The following is a 19,808-nucleotide window of genomic DNA, read 5'->3' as shown; positions in this document are numbered from 1 at the left end:
ATTCAAATGACATCATAATTGAAGGACACTGTGCAATGCGCTGTTCAGATGCAATACAGCATCAGTTCACCAAGTTAGATTTACTGATCCTTTAAACAAAAAGGGCAAATTCACTTCCTGCATTTATGAATCTTCTCTAATTCTGGAGGAATTAATTCATCCAGGAAATATTTACGGAATACAGATTTGTAGACCCATGTTCTTTTTTTTTTTTTTTTTTTTTTTAACATCTTTATTGAAGTATAATTGCCTTACAATGGTGTGTTAGCTTCTGCTTTATAACAAAGTGAATCAGTTATACATATACAATATGTTCCCATTTCTCTTCCCTCTTGCATCTCCCTCCCTCCCACCCTCCCCATCCCATCCCTCTAGGTGGTCACAAAGCACCGAGCTGATCTCCCTGTGCTATGCGGCTGCTTCCCACTAGTTATCTATTTTACATTTGGTAGTGTATATATGTCCATGACACTCTCTTACCCTGTCACATCTCACCCCACCCCCTCCCCATATCCTCAAGTCCATTCTCTAGTAGGTCTGTGTCTTTATTCCCGTCTTGCCACTAGGTTCTTCATGGCCTTTTTTTTTTTTTTTTTTTTTTTCCCCCTTAGATTCCGTATATATGTGTTAGCATACTGTATTTGTTTTTCTCTTTCTGACTTACTTCACTCTGTATGACAGACTCTAACTCCATCCACCTCATTACAAATACCTCCATTTCATTTCTTTTTATGGCTGAGTAATATTCCATTGTATATATGTGCCACATCTTCTTTATCCATTCATCTGTCGATGGACATTTAGATTGCTTCCATGTCCTGGCTATTGTAAATAGAGCTGCAATGAACATTTTGGTACATGACTCTTTTTGACCTATGGTTTTCTCAGGGTATATGCCCAGTAGTGCGATTGCTGGGTCGTATGGTAGTTCTATTTGTAGTTTTTTAAGGAACCTCCATACTGTTCTCCATAGTGGCTGTATCAATTTACATTCCCACCAACAGTGCAAGAGTGTTCCCTTTCCTCCACACCCTCTCCAGCATTTATTGTTTCTAGATTTTTTGATGATGGCCATTCTGACCGGTGTGAGATGATATCTCATTGTAGTTTTGATTTGCATTTCTCTAATGATTAATGATGTTGAGCATTCTTTCATGTGTCTGTAGGCCATCTGTATATCTTCTTTGGAGAAATGTCTATTTAGGTCTTCGGCCCATTTTTGGATTGGGTTGTTCGTTTTTTTGTTATTGAGCTGCATGAGCTGCTTGTAAATCTTGGAGATTAATCCTTTGTCAGTTGCTTCATTTGCAAATATTTTCTCCCATTCTGATGGTTGTCTTTTGGTCTTGTTTATGGTTTCCTTTGCTGTGCAAAAGCTTTTAAGTTTCATTAGGTCCCATTTGTTTATTTGTGTTCTTATTTCCATTTCTCTGGGAGCTGGGTCAAAAAGAATCTTGCTGTGATGTATGTCATAGAGTGTTCTGCCTATGTTTTCCTCTAAGAGTTTGATAGTGTCTGCCCTTACACTTAGGTCTTTAATCCATTTTGAGTTTATTTTTGTGCATGGTGTCAGGGAGTGTTCTATTTTCATACTTTTACATGTACCTGTCCAATTTTCCCAGCACCACTTATTGAAGAGGCTGTCTTTTCTCCACTGTATATGCTTGCCTCCTTTATCAAAAATAAGGTGCCCATATGTGTGTGGGTTTATCTCTGGGCTTTCTATCCTGTTCCATTGATCTATATTTCTGTTTTTGTGCCAGTACCAAACTGTCTTGATTACTGAAGCTTTGTAATATAGTCTGAAGTCAGGGAGCCTGATTCCCCCAGCTCCATTTTTCGTTCTCAAGATTGCTTTGGCTATTCGGGGTCTTTTGTGTTTCCATACAAATTGTGAAATTTTTTGTTCTAGTTCTGTGAAAAATGCCAGTGGTAGTTTGATAGGGATTGCATTGAATCTGTAGATTGCTTTGGGTAGTAGAGTCATTTTCACAATGTTGATTCTTCCAATCCAGGAACATGGTATATCTCTCCATCTATTTGTATCATCTTTAATTTCTTTCATCAGTGTCTTATAATTTTCTGCATACAGGTCTTTTGTCTCCTTAGGTAGGTTTATTCCTAGATATTTTATTCTTTTTGTTGCAATGGTAAATGGGAGTGTTTTCTTAATTTCACTTTCAGATTTTTCGTCATTAGTGTATAGAAATGCAAGAGATTTCTGTGCATTAATTTTGTATCCTGCTACTTTACCAAATTCATTGATTAGCTCTAGGAGTTTTCTGGTAGCATCTTTAGGATTCTCTATGTATAGTATCATGTCATCTGCAAATAGTGACAGCTTTACTTCTTCTTTTCCGATTTGGATTCCTTTTATTTCTTTGTCTTCTCTGATTGCTGTGGCTAACACTTCCAAAACTATGTTGAATAATAGTGGTGAGAGTGGGCAACCTTGTCTTGTTCCTGATCTTAGTGGAAATGGTTTCAGTTTTTCACCATTGAGGACAATGTTGGCTGTGGGTTTGTCATATATGGCCTTTATTATGTTGAGGAAAGTTCCCTCTATGCCTACTTTCTGCAGGGCTTTTATCATAAATGGGTGTTGAATTTTGTCGAAAGCTTTCTCTGCATCTATTGAGATGATCATATGGTTTTTCTCCTTCAGTTTGTTAATATGATGTATCACATTGATTGATTTGCGTATATTGAAGAATCCTTGCATTCCTGGGATAAACCCCACTTGATCATGGTGTATGATCCTTTTAATGTGCTGTTGGATTCTGTTTGCTAGTATTTTGTTGAGGATTTTTGCATCTATGTTCATCAGTGATATTGGCCTGTAGTTTTCTTTCTTTGTGACATCTTTGTCTGGTTTTGGTATCAGGGTGATGGTGGCCTCGTAGAATGAGTTTGGGAGTGTTCCTCCCTCTGCAATATTTTGGAAGAGTTTGAGAAGGATAGGTGTTAGCTCTTCTCTAAATGTTTGATAGAATTCACCTGTGAAGCCATCTGGTCCTGGGCTTTTGTTTGTTGGAAGGTTTTTAATCACAGTTTCAATTTCAGTGCTTGTGATTGGTCTGTTCATATTTTCTATTTCTTCCTGGTTCATTCTCGGCAGTTTGTGCATTTCTAAGAATCTGTCCATTTCTTCCAGGTTGTCCATTTTATTGGCATAGAGTTGCTTGTAGTAATCTCTCATGATCTTTTGTATTTCTGCAGTGTCAGTGGTTACTTCTCCTTTTTCATTTCTAATTCTATTGATCTGAGTCTTCTCCCTTTTTCTCTTGATGAGTCTGGCTAATGGTTTATCAATTTTGTTTATCTTCTCAAAGAACCAGCTTTTAGTTTCATTGATTTTTGCTATTGTTTCCTTCATTTCTTTTTCATTTATTTCTGACCTGATCTTTATAATTTCTTTCCTTCTGCTGGCTTTGGGGTTTTTTTGTTCTTCTTTCTCTAATTGCTTTAGGTGCAAGGTTAGGTTGTTTATTCGAGATGTTTCCTGTTTCTTGAGGTAGGCTTGTATTGCTATAAACTTCCCTCTTAGCACTGCTTTTGCTGCGTCCCATAGGTTTTGGGTCGTCGTATCTCCATTGTCATTTGTTTCTAGGTATTTTTTGATTTCCCCTTTGATTTCTTCAGTGATCACTTCGTTATTAAGTAATGTATTGTGTAGCCTCCATGTGTTTGTATTTTTTACAGATCTTTTCCTGTAATTGATATCTAGTCTCATAGCGTTGTGGTCGGAAAAGGTACTTGATACGATTTCAATTTTCTTAAATTTACCAAGGCTTGATTTGTGACCCAAGATATGATCTATCCTGGAGAATGTTCCATGAGCACTTGAGAAAAATGTGTATTCTGTTGTTTTTGGATGGAATGTCCTATAAATATCAATTAAGTCCATCTTGTTTAATGTATCATTTAAAGCTTGTGTTTCCTTATTTATTTTCATTTTGGATGATCTGTCCATTGGTGAGAGTGGGATGTTAAAGTCCCCTACTATGATTGTGTTGCTGTCGATTTCCCCTTTTATGGCTGTTAGTATTTGCCTTATATATTGAGGTGCTCCTATGTTGGGTGCATAAATATTTACAATTGTTATACCCTCCTCTTGTATCGATCCCTTGATCATTATATAGTGTCCTTCTTTGTCTCTTGTAATAGTCTTTATTTTAAAGTCTATTTTGTCTGATATGAGAATTGCTACTCCAGCTTTCTTTTGATTTCCATTTGCATGGAATATCTTTTTCCATCCCCTCACTTTCAGTCTATATGTGTCTCTAGGTCTGAAGTGGGTCTCTTGTAGACAGCATATATATGGGTCTTGTTTTTGTATCCATTCAGCCAGCCTGTGTCTTTTGGTGGGAGCATTTAATCCATTTACATTCAAGGTAATTATCGATATGTATGTTCCTATTCCCATTTTCTTAAATGTTTTGGGTTTGTTATTGTAGGTGTTTTCCTTCTCTTGTGTTTCTTGCCTAGAGAAGTTCCTTTAGCATTTGTTGTAAAGCTGGTTTGGTGGTGCTGAACTCTCTCAGGTTTTGCTTGTCTGTAAAGGTTTTAATTTCTCCATCGAATCTGAATGAGATCCTTGCTGGGTAGTGTAATCTTGGTTGCAGGTTTTTCTCCTTCATCACTTTAAGTATATCCTGCCACTCCCTTCTGGCTTGCAGAGTTTCTGCTGAAAGATCAGATGTTAACCTTATGGGGATTCCCTTGTGTGTTATTTGTTTTTTTTCCCTTGCTGCCTTTAATATGTTTTCCTTATATTTAATTTTTGACAGTTTGATTAATATGTGTCTTGGTGTGTTTCTCCTTGGGTTTATCCTGTATGGGACTCTCTGTGCTTCCAGGACTTGATTAACTATTTCCTTTCCCATATTAGGGAAGTTTTCAACTATAATCTCTTCAAATATCTTCTCAGTCCCTTTCTTTTTCTCTTCTTCTTCTGGGACCCCTATAATTCGAATGTTGGCGCGTTTAATGTTGTCCCAGAGGTCTCTGAGACTGTCCTCAGTTCTTTTCATTCTTTTTTCTTTATCCTGCTCTGCAGTAGTTATTTCCACCATTTTATCTTCCAGGTCACTTATCCTTTCTTCTGCCTCAGTTATTCTGCTATTGATCCCATCTAGAGTATTTTTAATTTCATTTATTGTGGTTTTCATCATTGCTTGGTTCCTCTTTAGTTCTTCTACGTCCTTGTTAAATGTTTCTTGCATTTTGTCTATTCTATTTCCAAGATTTTGGATCATCCTTACTATCATTATTCTGAATTCTTTTTCAGGTAGACTACCTATTTCCTCTTCATTTGTTAAGTCTGGTATGTTCTGACCCTGCTCCTTCATCTGCTGTGTGTTTTTCTGTCGTCTCATTTTGCTTATCTTACTGTGTTTGGGGTCTCCTTTTCACAGGCTGCAGGTTCGTAGTTCCTGTTGTTTTTGGTATCTGTCCCCAGTGGCTAAGGTTGGTTCAGTGGGTTGTGTAGGCTTCCTGGTGGAGGGAACTAGTGCCTGAGCTCTGGTGGATGAGGTTGGATCTTGTCTTTCTGGTGGGCACATCCACGTCTGGTGGTGTATTTTGGGGTGTCTGTGGCCTTATTATGATTTTAGGCAGCCTCTCTGCTAATGGATGGGGCTGTGTTCCTGTTTTGCTAGTTGTTTGGCATAGGGTGTCCAGCACTGTAGCTTGCTGGTCGTTGAGTGAAGCTGGGTCTTGATGTTGAGATGGAGATCTCTGAGAGATTTTTGCCGTTTGGTATTACGTGAAGCTGGGAGGTCTCTTGTGGACCAGTGTCCTGAAGTTAGCTCTCCCACCTCAGAGGCACGGCCCTGATGCCTGGCTGGAGCACCAAGAGCCTTTCGTCCACACGGCTCAGAGTAAAAGGGAGAAAAAATAGAAAGAAAGAAAGAAAGAAAGAAAGAGGCTATAATATAGTGAAGTAAAATAAAACTATTGTAAAGCAAAGCTATACAGACAAAATCGCACCCAGAAGCATATACATATACACTCACAAATAAAGGAAAAGGGGAAAAATTAATATATCCTGCTCCCAAAGTCCACCTCCTGAATTTGGGATGATTCGTTGTCTATTCAGGTATTCACCAGATGCAGGCACATCAAGTTGTTTGTGGAGTTTTAATCCGCTGCTTCTAAGGCTGCTGGGAGAGATTTCCCCTTATCTTCCCTGTTCGCACAGTTCCTGGGGTTCAGCTTTGGATTTGGACCCGCCTCTGCGTGTAGGTCGCCTGAGGGCGTCTATTCCCCGCACAGACAGGACGGGGTTAAAGGAGCAGCTGCTTCGGGGGCTCTGGCTCACTCAGGCCGCGGGGAGGGAGGTGTACAGAGGAGGCGGGGTGAGCCTGCGGCGGCCGAGGCCGGCGTGACGTTGCACCAGCCTGAGGTGGGCAGTGCGTTCTCCCGGGGAACTTGTCCCCGGATCACGGGACCCTGGCATTGGCGGGCTGCACAGGCTCCCGGGAGGGGCGATGTGGGGAGTGACCTGTGCTCACACACAGGCTTTTTGGAGGCGGCAGCAGCAGCCCCAGCGTCTCACGCCCGTCTCTGGGGTCCGTGCTGATCGCCGCGGCTCGCGCCTTTCTCTGGAGTTCGTTTAGGCGGCACTCTGAATCCCCTCTCCTTGCGCGCCGCGAAACAAAGAGGCAAGAAAAAGTCTCTTGCCTCTTCGGCAGCTGCAGACTTTTTCCCGGACTCCCTACCAGCCAGCTGTGGTGCGCTAACCCCTTCAGGCTGTGTTCACGCCGCCAGCCCCAGTCCTCTCCCTGCGATCCAACCGAAACCGAAACCCGAGCCTCAGCTCCCAGCCCCGCCCGCCGAGCAGCCAAGCCTCTCGGGCTGGTGAGTGCTGCTCGGCGCCGAGCCTCTGTGCGGGAGTCTCTCCGTTTTTTTCCTCTGTGCCCCTGTTGCTGTGGGATCCGCGCTGGTAGCTGCGGCTCGCGCCCGTCTCTGGAGCTCGTTTAGGCGGCGCTCTGAATCCCCTCTCCTCGCGCACCAGGAAACAAAGAGGGAAGAAAAAGTCTCTTGCCTCTTCGGCAGCTGCAGCCTTTCCCGGACTCCCTCCCGGCTAGCTGTGGCGCACTAACCCCTTCAGGCTGTGTTCACGCCGCCAACCCCAGTCCTCTCCCTGCGATCCGACCGAAGCCCGAGCCTCAGCTCCCAGCCCCGCCCGCCCCGGCGGGGGAGCAGACAAGCCTCTCGGGCTGGAGAGTGCTGCTCGGCGCCGAGCCTCCGTGCGGGAACCTCTCCGCTTTGCCCTCCGCACCCCTGTGGCTGTGCTCTCCTCCGTGGCTCCGAAGCTTCCCCCCTCTGCCACCCGCAGTCTCCGCCCGCGAAGGGGCTTCCTAGTGCGTGGAAATCTTTCCTCCTTCACGGCTCCCTCCCACTAGTGCAGGTGCCGTCCCTATTCTTTTGTCTCTGTTATTTCTTTTTTCTTTTGCCCTACCCAAGTACGGGGGGAGTTTCTTGCCTTTTTGGAGGTCGGACGTTTTCTGCCAGCGTTCAGTGGGTGTTCTGTAGGAGCAGTTCCACGTGTAGATGTATTTCTACTGTATCTGTGGGAAGGAAGGTGATCTCCGCGTCTTACTCTTCCGCCATCTTCCCGAGCTCCTCTCGACCCATGTTCTTTAAGTCACAGTGTTCTTCAAGTCACAGAATCCTAGCAGAACTAGAATTCTGGGATGTATTGGCAGGTTTTACTGTCTATCATAGTTAAAATGACTATAATTACCAAATCTACAAATACCCCCATTCTCTTTCCTCCATACCTGTTTTCTCCAGTGTTTGCTGGGAGTCCCACTGAAATAGGAAACTTGACCTGAGGTCTCACCACCCCTTTGCTCACTCACTATCTACCATCTTCAGCCGCTGTCCTTCTTCTCCTATTCTATTTCATAACTTTGGGGAAATTCTTCATCTTTATTCTATAGGAGGTGCTGAAACAAAATCAGTTTTGAAACCTGCAAATATTACATTTTTCCTTATTTGCCCAAGGGAAAATGACATTAAAATTTTTAATTCCAGACAGCAACCATATATCTAGAATTTTTATTGAACCATGAATAATGCATCCAATATCAGCTATGTAGCTTTCCTCTAAGACCCAGGTATCCTGAAGAGATCTTGAAGGTAAAGTCCAGTGTTGGTCACGGTTCTCCAGAGAAACAGAACCAATATACAGAGATAATATAATATTTATTATAGGAATAGGCTCATGTGGTTATGGAGGCCAAGAGTTCACCCTTCTTCTGCCTTTTTGTTCTATCCGGGCGCTCGATGGATTGGGTGGTGCCCACCCACACTGACGAGGGCACGCCTTCTTTACTCGCTCTACTGACTCAAATGCTAACCTCTTCCAGAAACACCCCCTCAAACACAATCTGAAATAATGTTCCATCAGCTATATGGGCATCCCTTAGCCCAGGCAAGTTGCCACACAAAATTCACCAACACAGTCCAATGCCTTATGAAGGAGCAAGGACTGTTAGTGATCACGCAGGTACTCCCTGATGAAACCGAGACCAGAAACAGCTAGACCAGAGATTCACAACCCTCACCGTCCATCAGAATGATCATGACCCAGAGGGGGAAGGACTTTACTTTTACATGCTGATGCCTGGGCTCCACTCCAGAGAATCTGAGGTGAGGCACCAGGCATTGGAACTTTGTGACGCTAGGTGATTCAATGTGCAGCCAGCACGGAGAACCTCAGGTCCAGACCAGCACTCCTCCTAGTACTGTCTTCAGACAGTCAGCATCACAATCATAGGGGATGCCTGGGAAGATGGGAACTTCTGCCTACACTCCCAAAAAAGCAAAAGAATTGGGATCACTGGGGCCAGGGTTCAGGAATCTGCATATTCCTAGCTCTCTCTTAAATACGTAGGCCCAGTAAAGACTGTGAAGCATAGGCTAGACAAAAGTAGAGAACTACAAGGACCACTGGTATTAGAGGCAGATATGGGTATTAATCTCAACTTGGCCATCTAAAAGCTACGGACCCCCTTTAAGGGTGAGTTTCTTAACCTCCTTTAGCATTAGTTTCTTTATCTCTAAAATGGGGTAACGGTAATGACCTCAGAATTAAATAAAATAATACGAAGTAATAAAACCACAGCATTGCAGAGTTGGTGAGCCATAAATTCCCTTCCCCATTTTGCCATTGTCTAGAAGAAGGCTCTTTTTTTCTAATCTCATTTATTCTGCTATAAATATCAGAAAACAAGCAATTTGTAGTCATGTCCTACAATTGCGACTGAGCAACAAAGTGCTTCCACATATAAAAATATTGCAAGAATTGACAGAGTATTTTTAAATTGTCTGTTTGACCAGAAGGAAATCTGCAGGCAGAGTCCCAAATCTTGTTTTGTCATCATGTATACATAGGATTTTTTTTTCTCCATAGGTCAAAATAAGTTCACTAGCTTGTCAGGCCAGTGGACTCAACTGTCAGGTGGGGTTTTTGTCCTTGGAGGAATCTGAGCCTTTGTATTTCTTTTATGTGTTATTATCCCAGCAAGTCATTTGCTATCTAACCTACCAGAGCAGCAGTAAACTAAAACTGTCTGTTCATTGTGTCAATCATTTAAACGTAAGACAGGAGGAAAACAGCTTTCTGGTAAATGATCTCCTTTTTGATCTCGGGAAGAGAATACAATTTCTCCTGTGTTAACCATGAGTTTCCATTTCCAAGGGTAACATTCTAAGGCTGAGCTACATATAAACATGTGAGGCCACTCTGGTTACACTAAAACTTTCAGACTAAGAGGCAAAAAATTAGAAAAGAGGCTGGGAGTAGTTTAGAGAAACTCACTTTCCCCCAACTGCCAGCTTCTACTGAGAAGACCAAGGAGCACAGTTTTCCTTTTCTTTAGTGGCTTCTGAGAAGGAGCCAGCCTCTGCAGCTGACGTAGCCCGGGAAAGCTTCCCCCTCTCTGTGCACTGCTCATCTTCTTCATGCTCAACAGCACTCATTTGTGAAGCAACTGCAGTGAAGCCCCCAAGTCTCCCTCCTGCCGTTATCATCACAGAAGTGGCTGTGAGCTACAGTCCATGCTGGATGTCGACCCTGTCCTCCTCGCTCTTGCTAACCTGGTCTCTGTCCCCTTGCCCACTGAGTCTCCGGGAGAAGCCTCCCTGCCGCCAGTACCTATCAGGCCCCACCAAAATTGTGCCAAACAGTCTCTCTGTGGCTGCTCTCTAAAGTGCCAGCATGGAGTTGGGGTCCATTCAGAAGGACGGAGAGGCCCTTTGCCCCAAAATGGTGTCACAGTTTGGCAGTCAGCACCACAAAGCTTCTGTAATTGTGGTCAGGGGCTCCTAGAGTGCTTGAATGATCCTGTTAACCTTGGCCTTTATATTGCTTTCACTGTAGGGAGTTCAAAACCAGCTCAAAGTGGAGTATATGGATGATTTGCCTGAAGAATATGACAGAAGCTGAATCAATAAGGAATGTTTCTTGCTGAGGAATAGAATTATTAACCATGTGAAAATAAATGTATTTTATTATCTCAATAAAAGAAGGTAGGGCATTCCTAGCTCGTTGCCTTAGATCAACAAAATCACCAAGGTCCCCCAGGATCATTTTTATCTTTCCACTGTGCCACCCTCAGCATTTTGCCTTAGTTTGTAACCTCATGATTACAAGATGGATGCTACAAATCCAGGCATTACATCTTATAACCACATTCAAAGCAGGAAGAAGGGGGAAAGTGCAGTGTAGAGGAGGTGTCTTTCCAAGCTCCCTCTTTTCTCAGGCAGTAAAAATCTCTCCTGGATATCCCTCAGTAGTCTTACCCTTACGTCTCATTGGTCAAAAGTCACATGGCCACCTAGTTTGCAAGAGGGGCTTAGAAAGGGAGTATTTGTCCAAAGGAAACAGAATTACCATGCACTTATTTAGACCACCAGTTTAGATGACTTGTTGAGACTCATCTCCTGGTGCAGTACACACTGCCACCTAAGTAAACTGAGTTCTTGGTGGCAAGGAAAAAGGGGGAATACTATTATGGATACAACTAACTTGTGCCACAGAAAGGAAGAAAAAAAACACAGTCTTGCTACTTGAGGAGCTACTTCCATTATCACCAAAAAGAGATTTACTCTCTACATGTCAATAATACTGTTGTATCTTTAAACATAATGATAATATAAAACTTCAGAAGCTGTGGACAAGGTCAGGGTCTTGACAAGGTCAAGACTTCAGAGTCCTAACATTAAAGTGAGAACATCAAAGGATCAATAACAACTCTGTCCTAGTATGGTCACTGTTGATATTCCTAAAAGGTGCTGATGAGTATTGACCTCCCATGAATGCTGGAGGTCAAGGCTGATGCAGAGTCGATTCCAACTTGCTTCCCGAGAAGGGTGAAAGTAAGGACCAAGACAGGAAACTCGATATTGGTTTCAGCTAATTGTGTAAAACCACTTGATTTCATGTTGGTAGGGCAAAATTGAATGCTAAATTTAAAACCCAAATTAAGCTCTTGCCTTCCTTGAAGCCAACATTTTAAGAGTGTCTCTTGCCCTTCAACTGAAAAGGTCAAGGATCAACAGGATTTGATGAAAGAGACAAACACCCTCCTTAGCCTCGAGCTTAGTGGCAAAGTCTCTCCGTAATGATGTGAGTTTAGTGAGTAAGGCAACACTTCATGAAGTCTACCTTTCATGATGGAGAGCTCTGTCTGGTTTTCACTGAAATAGATACTGTAGAAAGTAAAAATGACAATGTTTTAAACCAGATGATAACTATTTATACCTACCCATTTGAAAGAGAAAGACAGAGGGGATAAGTGTGACCATTTCAAAATAAATTGACAATGCTTCTTCAGTAGCCTAATGTTCACTTGATGGATGTTCTGGGTCAAGGAATTTAGGCCATATATAAATGTGGTTTTAATTTGCTCTTCAACCGAAGTTTGATTCAATTTTTCTCCAATAAAACTGTTATACTAGCATAAATATTAAAACTGAAAATATTACAGTTTAGAAAACTAGGGCAATATATTCCATTTTGGGGCTGATGTCTATGCTCAGTGCTGACATACAAACACATACCACTTACCTGTGACAGCCTTTTTCATTTACTAGAAAGATTTGGAAGATGTCCAGTGGTACATTAGACTAGTAATCACACTCAAAGACTATAAACAAAATGAAAAATGGCAGCTGTCTCCTGCACAACGCCTCATTCTTCCAAATCCTGCCTTCCTCAGTTTCCTTTCCATAGGCCTCCAAGAATGCCCTGCCTATCAACTACATTCTTCCAGTTATTCAGGCCAAAAACCTCAGAGTTATCCTTGACCCACACATATATATTTATCCCATCAGCAAATCCTGTTAGCCCTGTATTTAAATCATATCCAGAATCTACCCATCTTCTACAAGCTCCACAGCCAGGCCAGTGGTTCCAGCCTCCCTATTCACTCCCCTGGATTCCTGCAATAACCTCCATCCAGTCTCCTGACCCTTACCTTTGCTCTTTTCTCAGGTACTCATTTTCCTTCAGGGAATTCTGCCTCGTAGTGGGTGTGAGAGAGAGGTGAGAGGCCATCGCCATTTCTATTTCAATTCCATTTAAAGAGATGATCTCCCATGCCAAGTATGAGTGGCCACAAAGTAGATTCCTACTAATTCTATTTTTCTGGAGTGCGAGTTAAATAACAAATCTCACTGAAAGGTAATTTAATGACCTGTCAAATTATTATATCTTTCATATCGGATTGCTTACGATTGGATAAAAAAACAAAAGAGAAACAGGAACTCAGCTCTTGCCAGACCTGAAAGAAACTAAAGAATAATGACCTAAAGAATATTGTTCAGAGGCTTAGACCCCTGAGTCACTAACAGAGTATTTTTCCAAAGACCAGGCATTTGGATAATTCTTTAATATCCAATACTTTTGTACTATTGTGAAGTTGTAACAGCAGAAAATGATTCAGGGAAGGATGATGCTATACTGAGAGCAAATAACAAATTAATGGAAAGGAAGGAATACTGTCCATTTGGAATTGTGTTCTCTATTGTTTGTGCAAAATGACTCATAAAAATTCTTTCACGTAATAGTCCATTTAAGTGCATGTGTACTCATGTTCAAAATTCCTCCGAAAACGAAAGTATTATTGGGTAACTCAGGGACTACAGCAAAATAATCATTAACGTATTATCTATCATTTAAGCCTTAAACCATAGCTCTCATGAGAAAGAGAAAGATGTCAACGGGGTGACAATAAAAAGCAAAAACAAAGGAATAAAGGTGAAGGTTGACAACACAAAGTGTCAGCTGCAAAGAAAGTCAACGTCACTTCTGACCAACTTAGCACCATCTGAAAAATCTTGGTCTATTCTTTTATATATATATATATATATATATATATATACACACACACACACACACACACACACACATACACACACAATCACACATACATACACACACATGTAAGTGCTCAACCCTCTACGTAAGCCATTGAGTCCTCTGATCAAGCACAAAAATAACTCTTACAGTATTATAGGATTTGGTCATTAATTCATTCATCAAATAATGAGTGCCTACTATGTGCCAGGAACTGTTCTGGGAGCCGGGGATACGACAGCGGAAGAGTCAAAGTTTCTACCCTCACAAAAACTTTAGCATTACTAAATAACATTTATCAAAAACATAGTAAATGCCAGTTATTGGCCCATGTAATCCCTTTACACGCATTTTCCCATTTATTCCTCACAGCAACCATATGAAGAGATAAAATTATTACTCCTAGTTTCCAGATGAGAACCCTGACGCTTATGAAGATCTAGTAAATTACCCAAAGAAAGTGATAGCATATAAATTTGAATCCAGAGAGGGTAATCATAGCACTGGGGCTAATACTGCACAACCAGTGTTAGATGTCAACTGATAACCTATCCAGTGGTGGCATAACGTGCTGACAGGACCAAAGCAAACATGAATCTTGCTCTCTTTACTCCAATGTGGAAGGATTCTGGAGCTTTCTTTCTTGGCTCTCTCTTCCCACAGCTTCTGGGTCTAGGAAGAGGAGTGCCCTTGCTTGCCCTTGGTTCTCATTCTTCATTCCTTCCTCTCTCGTTCCTGGAAAGGGAACAGCAGGGAGGAAATTGCCTTTCCAGCCCACGCGCAGCTGTTGGAAGGAAGCTCTGGCGGGCACCGAGCTCTCCCAGAAGCGGGATTCCAGGAGGAGCCGTTCCCTGCTCCTCGCCTTGGCTCGCCCACTTTTGGATGAGCTTCATCCACATGCCACCTGTTTTGTGCAGCTCAAGGTCTGGTACTGGCTCCTTGTCAGAGCCCAAACAGGGCTCTCTGCTCCAGGTGGAGACCCGAGTAGCGGAAGGAAAGCGTGTCTAAAAGGGAAAGGGGAGAAAATGCTGGACTGCACCCTCTGAGCAACAGCCCTTGGAGACACCTCTAGAGGCAGCTGCCCAACTGGCAAGGCCTGTGTCAGGCAGCTGTGTGCCCAGGAATGGGGAGCAGCACACATAAGGCAGAGTGGGGCCGTGCCATCTGTCACACACCCGTGCCAGCCTCTTAGCTTTAGGCAAGGTGGGAGTGGGAGGCGTCAGGAGAAAAGCAACAGCTCACCAAGCCAGCCACACGCCATGGCTCCCCTCTAACAGGCTCTTCCTCTAAACATTTAGACTCCTTCACTGCTGCCATATGGCAGCTGCCAGTGTATATGGTCCCATAATTAAGAGCATGGAGTTTGGAGTCAGAAAACCCTAGGTTTGAATTCTGCTCCACTAGGTACAGGTACAGATCTTTGAGCATCAGTTTCCTCTTTTGTAAAATGGAAATTATATTACCCCTCAAGGTTGTTGTGAAGATTAAATTCAAGAGTAATTGTAAAGATCTAAGGGCAGTGCTTTTAAAAAAAAACATAATAGGTACTAAGTAAACAAAGCTTTTTCCATGCTGAGTCAAGTCTCTGGCTGTAAAATATTCTTCTTTCGTAGGTGGTAGGTCTTCTGTCTCAGTTTTTGGAAGTAAAAAGAGCAATGGCGCTTCTCAGTAAACTTTAATGTGCATTCAGAGCCCCTGGGGATCGTGGGAAAAGACAGATGCTGGTTCAGTAGGTCTGGCGGAGCCTGAGAGTCTGCATTTCTGATGAGCTCCCAGTGATATTGATGCTACTGGTCCAGGGACCACACTTTATGTAGCAAGGGTCTAGGAAACCAGCTGTGGTACCCTGGGTAAGCCATCTCACTTCTCTAGGCTTCAGCTTTCTCAGATGTAAAATTTTTGAAGTTTACCTAGATGATTTCACATTCCTTTCATGCTATCATGCTGTGATAGATTATCTGAAAAACGGCTGCCTACAGTTCCTCCCACACTACCTTCTCTTCTGCAGTGTGACTTTGCTGCTCCCCCTAATTGAGAGGTGGAGCCCCTCCCCTTGAATCTGGCTGGTCCTGGGACTTGTCTGGACCGGGAGAATGTGGCAGAAATAAAGCTGTGTGACTTCCAGGTTCTGGCCTGAGGAAGCTTAGCAGCTTTCCTTTTTGCCTTCTTAGGACCCAGCTGCCACGTAAAGAAGCTCAGGCTAGACTGCTGAATGAGAAGAGGGAGAGGGCCACCTGCCCCAGCTCTAAGCACTGTAGCTGAGGGGCCAAACATGTGAGCATAGCTGTCTTGAACATTCCAGTCCCAGTTCCACCTAACCTTATGCAGCTATACAGGTGACTCCAGCTGAGATCTCATGCAGCAGATGAACCACCCTGCTGAGCCCAATCCACAGAATTATGAGAAATAACAAATCTATTTTTAAAGCCATTATGTTTTGGGGGTGGTCTGTTACATAGCAATTGATAGCTGATATACATGTTTTACTCACATAGGAGATAGTACAAACTTCAGAAGCCAGAACTGTTGGAAGAACTACAAAGAAACATGCTTACCAACTGGAGGGCAGAATATATGCCAAGAGCTGACTTTTACATTTACGGATCTCTCTTCTGTATTCAGTTCAATTTAATAAGTACTTATTCAGGGCTACTGTGAGAAAATTTGGAGACATAATTCCAAGAAACTTGCAATATATTTGGGAATGGTAGTATGTTACAAAGAAAACATGCATCAATTAATAATAGTGCACTAAGCCTGTATTTGAGAATCAAAATATTTTAATATCAACAATAAAATTCTATGGACACCTAAAAGGAGTTCAGTCAGTGTATTCTGGAGTTATTAGAGAACAATTCACCAGAGGAAGTACAACTTAGACCTGGATAAATGAAGGAATAAAAAGAAGTATGTAAAGATTGAGTAATGGTGTTCAAATTTGCTGTATAAAAAGGAAAAACTCAGCCCTATTGACAAATACATTCTAGAAAGTTCTCAGAGTCCTTTATACAGAGAATGACAATTTTAAACAGACCTTTGAAATCACTATTTGCTATGACACATGGCACACGTAATTTCACTAAATTAGTAAATTGTGGAGATTTAAGAATATTATAGAATATATGTGATAGAAATACAAATAGTAGAATTTCAGAGATTTAACACAGGTAAAAATTGTGAAGGAATAGCGTGAAAGCCAAAAGATGATGACATAGAACTTTGAAAGTGAAAAGTGTATACAAAATAGAATTGGGAAATAAATATAAAGGATTCAATGTATGTAGTGATCATCTTTAGCCCTTTCATCCACATCCTGGTTATAATGTACTTCATTTTGGAAAGTATTTTCTTTTAGGTGGTTGCTATTGGCAATGTGAAACCTCAGAATTAAAAATTTCCAATAATATTCCAATAAAATGAGTTCAATGTTTAAGAATAAGATGTAAGAAAAATAAAATTATGCCTATTTTTATAATACTCTTTTAAAGCATTTTCTATAAGAAGATTATGCATTTACACATCATGTTTTAACCGTACTGGATAATAAATCAACCAATACATTTTTTTAGAACAAGAAGTTAATCTTGTAGGCACCCTCTCAAAACTCCATTTATCTACGTTATCATTTTGCTACCTCTTTCCCCATGAAAACCCAAGGGGAAAGAACACAATCCTGACATACTGGTAATGTGAGACCTCAGAATAGTACTTGTTTTAGACGAAAGTTCCAACCCAAAATCATAGTTGAGTGTTCAAGTATTCACAAAGACCAAAGACCAGCTTAGTAAGAGTATAATGTTACCTTCCCACTAGCATATAGATCAGTGCCAGGTACACAGTCAGCAATCGACAGTCACTACCTGAACACACGTCAATGCATGCAAGCTTTCTCAAGGACAGCCTTGGAGACAGGAAGTAAGAAAATATAGGACTTCTTTTTTTTTTCAGTCTCATAGTTAAATCCTTTGAACATTCCTTCACTTATCCATTTAACAATGAAGTTAAAAGGCCAATATTGAAAAAGCTACAGTAATTTAAAACCTAAGTAAAGGGGCTTCCCTGGTGGCACAGTGGTTAAGAATCTGCCTGCCAATGCAGGGGACACGGGTTCGAGCCCTGGTTCAGGAAGATCCACATGCTGCGGAGCAACTAAGTCCGTGAGCCGCAACTACTGAGCCTGTGCTCTAGAGCCCATGCACCTAGAGCCCGTGCTCTGCAACAAGAGAAGCCACCACAATGAGAAGCCAGTGCACCGCAGCAAAGGGTAGCCCCCGCTGGCCTCAACTAGAGAAAAGCCCGAGTGCAGCAACAAAGACCCAGTGCAGCCAAAAAAACACCTAAGTAAAGGGATATTTATCCAGGGTGGGGAAAAACAGACAATAAGCAAACTGATAAATGTATAGAATGCTAGATGAGTGCAAGTACTCTGAAGAAAATTAAAGCTGCATCTAGAGGAGGAGAGCACTGAGCATGAACAAGTTTTAGGTAAGGTGTTCAGGAAAATTTTGTGTCTGAGAAGGAGACATTTGAGCAGAGATGTGAGTGGTAAAATATTCCAGAAAAAGGGAGCCATTAGCACAAAAATCCTGAGTCAGAAAGGAGAGTTGCTATTAAGATATGACTAACAGGTTACAAAATTAATACTAAAAAACAGAGAAACAGAATAAGCCAAAAAAATTAAATAACAAAAAATCAAAGATGGCTTTGTGTGTGAGTGTGTATATTCTCTGCTTTGGGGTTTTGAGATCTGTACTGGGGAGGAGAGATGGCATTCCTCGGGCAAATAGATGAAAGACACAGAACTTCCAACCCATTAGCTTCAGTCCCCTGGGAGGATTCTGTTCAATCCTGTCAGCCATTATCTATAATACAGGATAACCATCTTTACCTGAGAGTGGGCTTTGAAAGGACAAAGCATAGTCCTTGTCACAGAAGGGTCCTTCAAGTGCATGCTGAATTGCCTGGGGAAGGACCTTGTGACATCTCTGTTTGCTTTTCAAAACACTGAGTTTGTCTGTGCTTTGTAACCAGGAAAAAACAACAACAACAAACGGTTTGTCTAAATCGATCTCCTCTCTGTAATTCCAACATCTTTCCTAGCTGTTTCCTTCTAGAAATCCACTTTATTGAGACAGTAGGAGACTCCCTAATTGTCATCTTAAAAATCTTCAGAAAATACGAGTGCTTTTTGGAGAAAATTATGAACGGGGAGTACACATTGGCGAGGTTTGAATTATTGATTACTATCGGATACACATTCTTGATTTGTGTCAAAAGAGCTGAGAAACTACCAAATATGATTCCTCAGGGCAGGTACCTCTTTGCAGAATAAAGCACTCTCTAAGCTGGGCATCTCACAGGGGCACCTTGGTTTCATAAGTATTCAGCCATAAATTCATCCCAGCTACTGAAAGCGTAGATGGAATAATCAATCACACAAATGAGCCTTAATAAGATTTTGCTTTATTTGAGTATATATTAAACTCAAAGCTTTGACATAATAGCTTTTGTGCACAGTTAATTTAATAAAGTCTATTGAATAAAGACAATCTGTTGGGCAGCACTTCTAAGCCTTTACTGGCAGGGAGGGAGCCATACGCCTCTTTGAGAAACTGAAGAAAGTGATGGGCCCTTTTCCCCAGAAAAAAATGCTTAAACAAATAAGAACCTGCATTAAGTATGGCGGAGTTCACGGACCCCCCTGGGTCTGTTGTCGAAGCCCCCTGCCTCGCAGACACTGGAAGACAAAGAACGTGACACCAGTAACACCTCATGGCTGCATGGCACTAGAAGAGTTTTCATTTTATAGGTGATGTGTATACTCAAGCAGGCCGTGTTGACACACAGCTTTTTTTAACATTAAAAAAAATTTGTTTAATTGTGGTAAAATATACATAACATAAAATTTACCATCGTAACCATTTTTTAGTGTACAGTTCAGTAGTGTTAAGTATATTCACATTGTTGTACAACAGATCTCCAGAAGTTTTTCATCTTGCGAAACTGAAACTCCAACAACTCGCCATCCCCTCCCTCCCCCCCGCAACTACCATTCTACTTTCTGTTTCTATGAATTTGACTTCTCTAGGGACCTCATACAAGAGTATTTGTCTTTTTGTGTCTGTCATTTCACTTGGCGTAATGTCCTAAAGGTTCACCCTTGCTGTAGCATGTGTCAGAATTTCCTTCATTTTAAAGGCTGAATAACATTCCATTCCATGTATAGACCACATTTTGCTTATTCATTCATCTGTGATGGACACTTGGTTTGCTTCTACCTTTTGGTTGCTGTGAAAACTTTTGCCATAAACATGAGTGTACAGATATCTCTTCGAGAACCTGCTTTCAATCCTTTTGGATGCACACCCAGAAGTGGAATGACACAATGAGTCTGATGGAGCCATTTTTATGGGCCCTCTTGATGCAAGGAACACTA

General features: G+C 41.8%; 1 protein-coding gene across 3 annotated transcripts in view; it reads right to left on the bottom strand.

Annotated features, from left to right (window-relative positions):
• Window positions 1-19,808, bottom strand: part of MSL3 (MSL complex subunit 3) — a 227,807-nt gene that overhangs the window by 75,425 nt on the left and 132,574 nt on the right. For 2 of the 3 annotated variants that reach the window (XR_014258916.1, XR_014258917.1), the window contains one exon: window positions 9,328-19,109. The exons of the other annotated variant lie outside the window; for it this stretch is intronic. The gene's annotated coding sequence lies outside the window, so the exon portion shown is untranslated. Of the gene's footprint in view, window positions 1-9,327; window positions 19,110-19,808 lie in introns of those variants that run through there. 3 annotated transcript variants of the gene reach the window in all.

This window comes from Balaenoptera physalus (assembly GCF_965194825.1).
Source record: "Balaenoptera physalus genome assembly, chromosome: X".
Taxonomy (NCBI): Eukaryota; Metazoa; Chordata; class Mammalia; order Artiodactyla; family Balaenopteridae; genus Balaenoptera; species Balaenoptera physalus.
The sequence above is the reverse complement of the archived record's forward strand: the minus strand, read 5'-3'. Positions and strand labels throughout refer to the sequence as shown.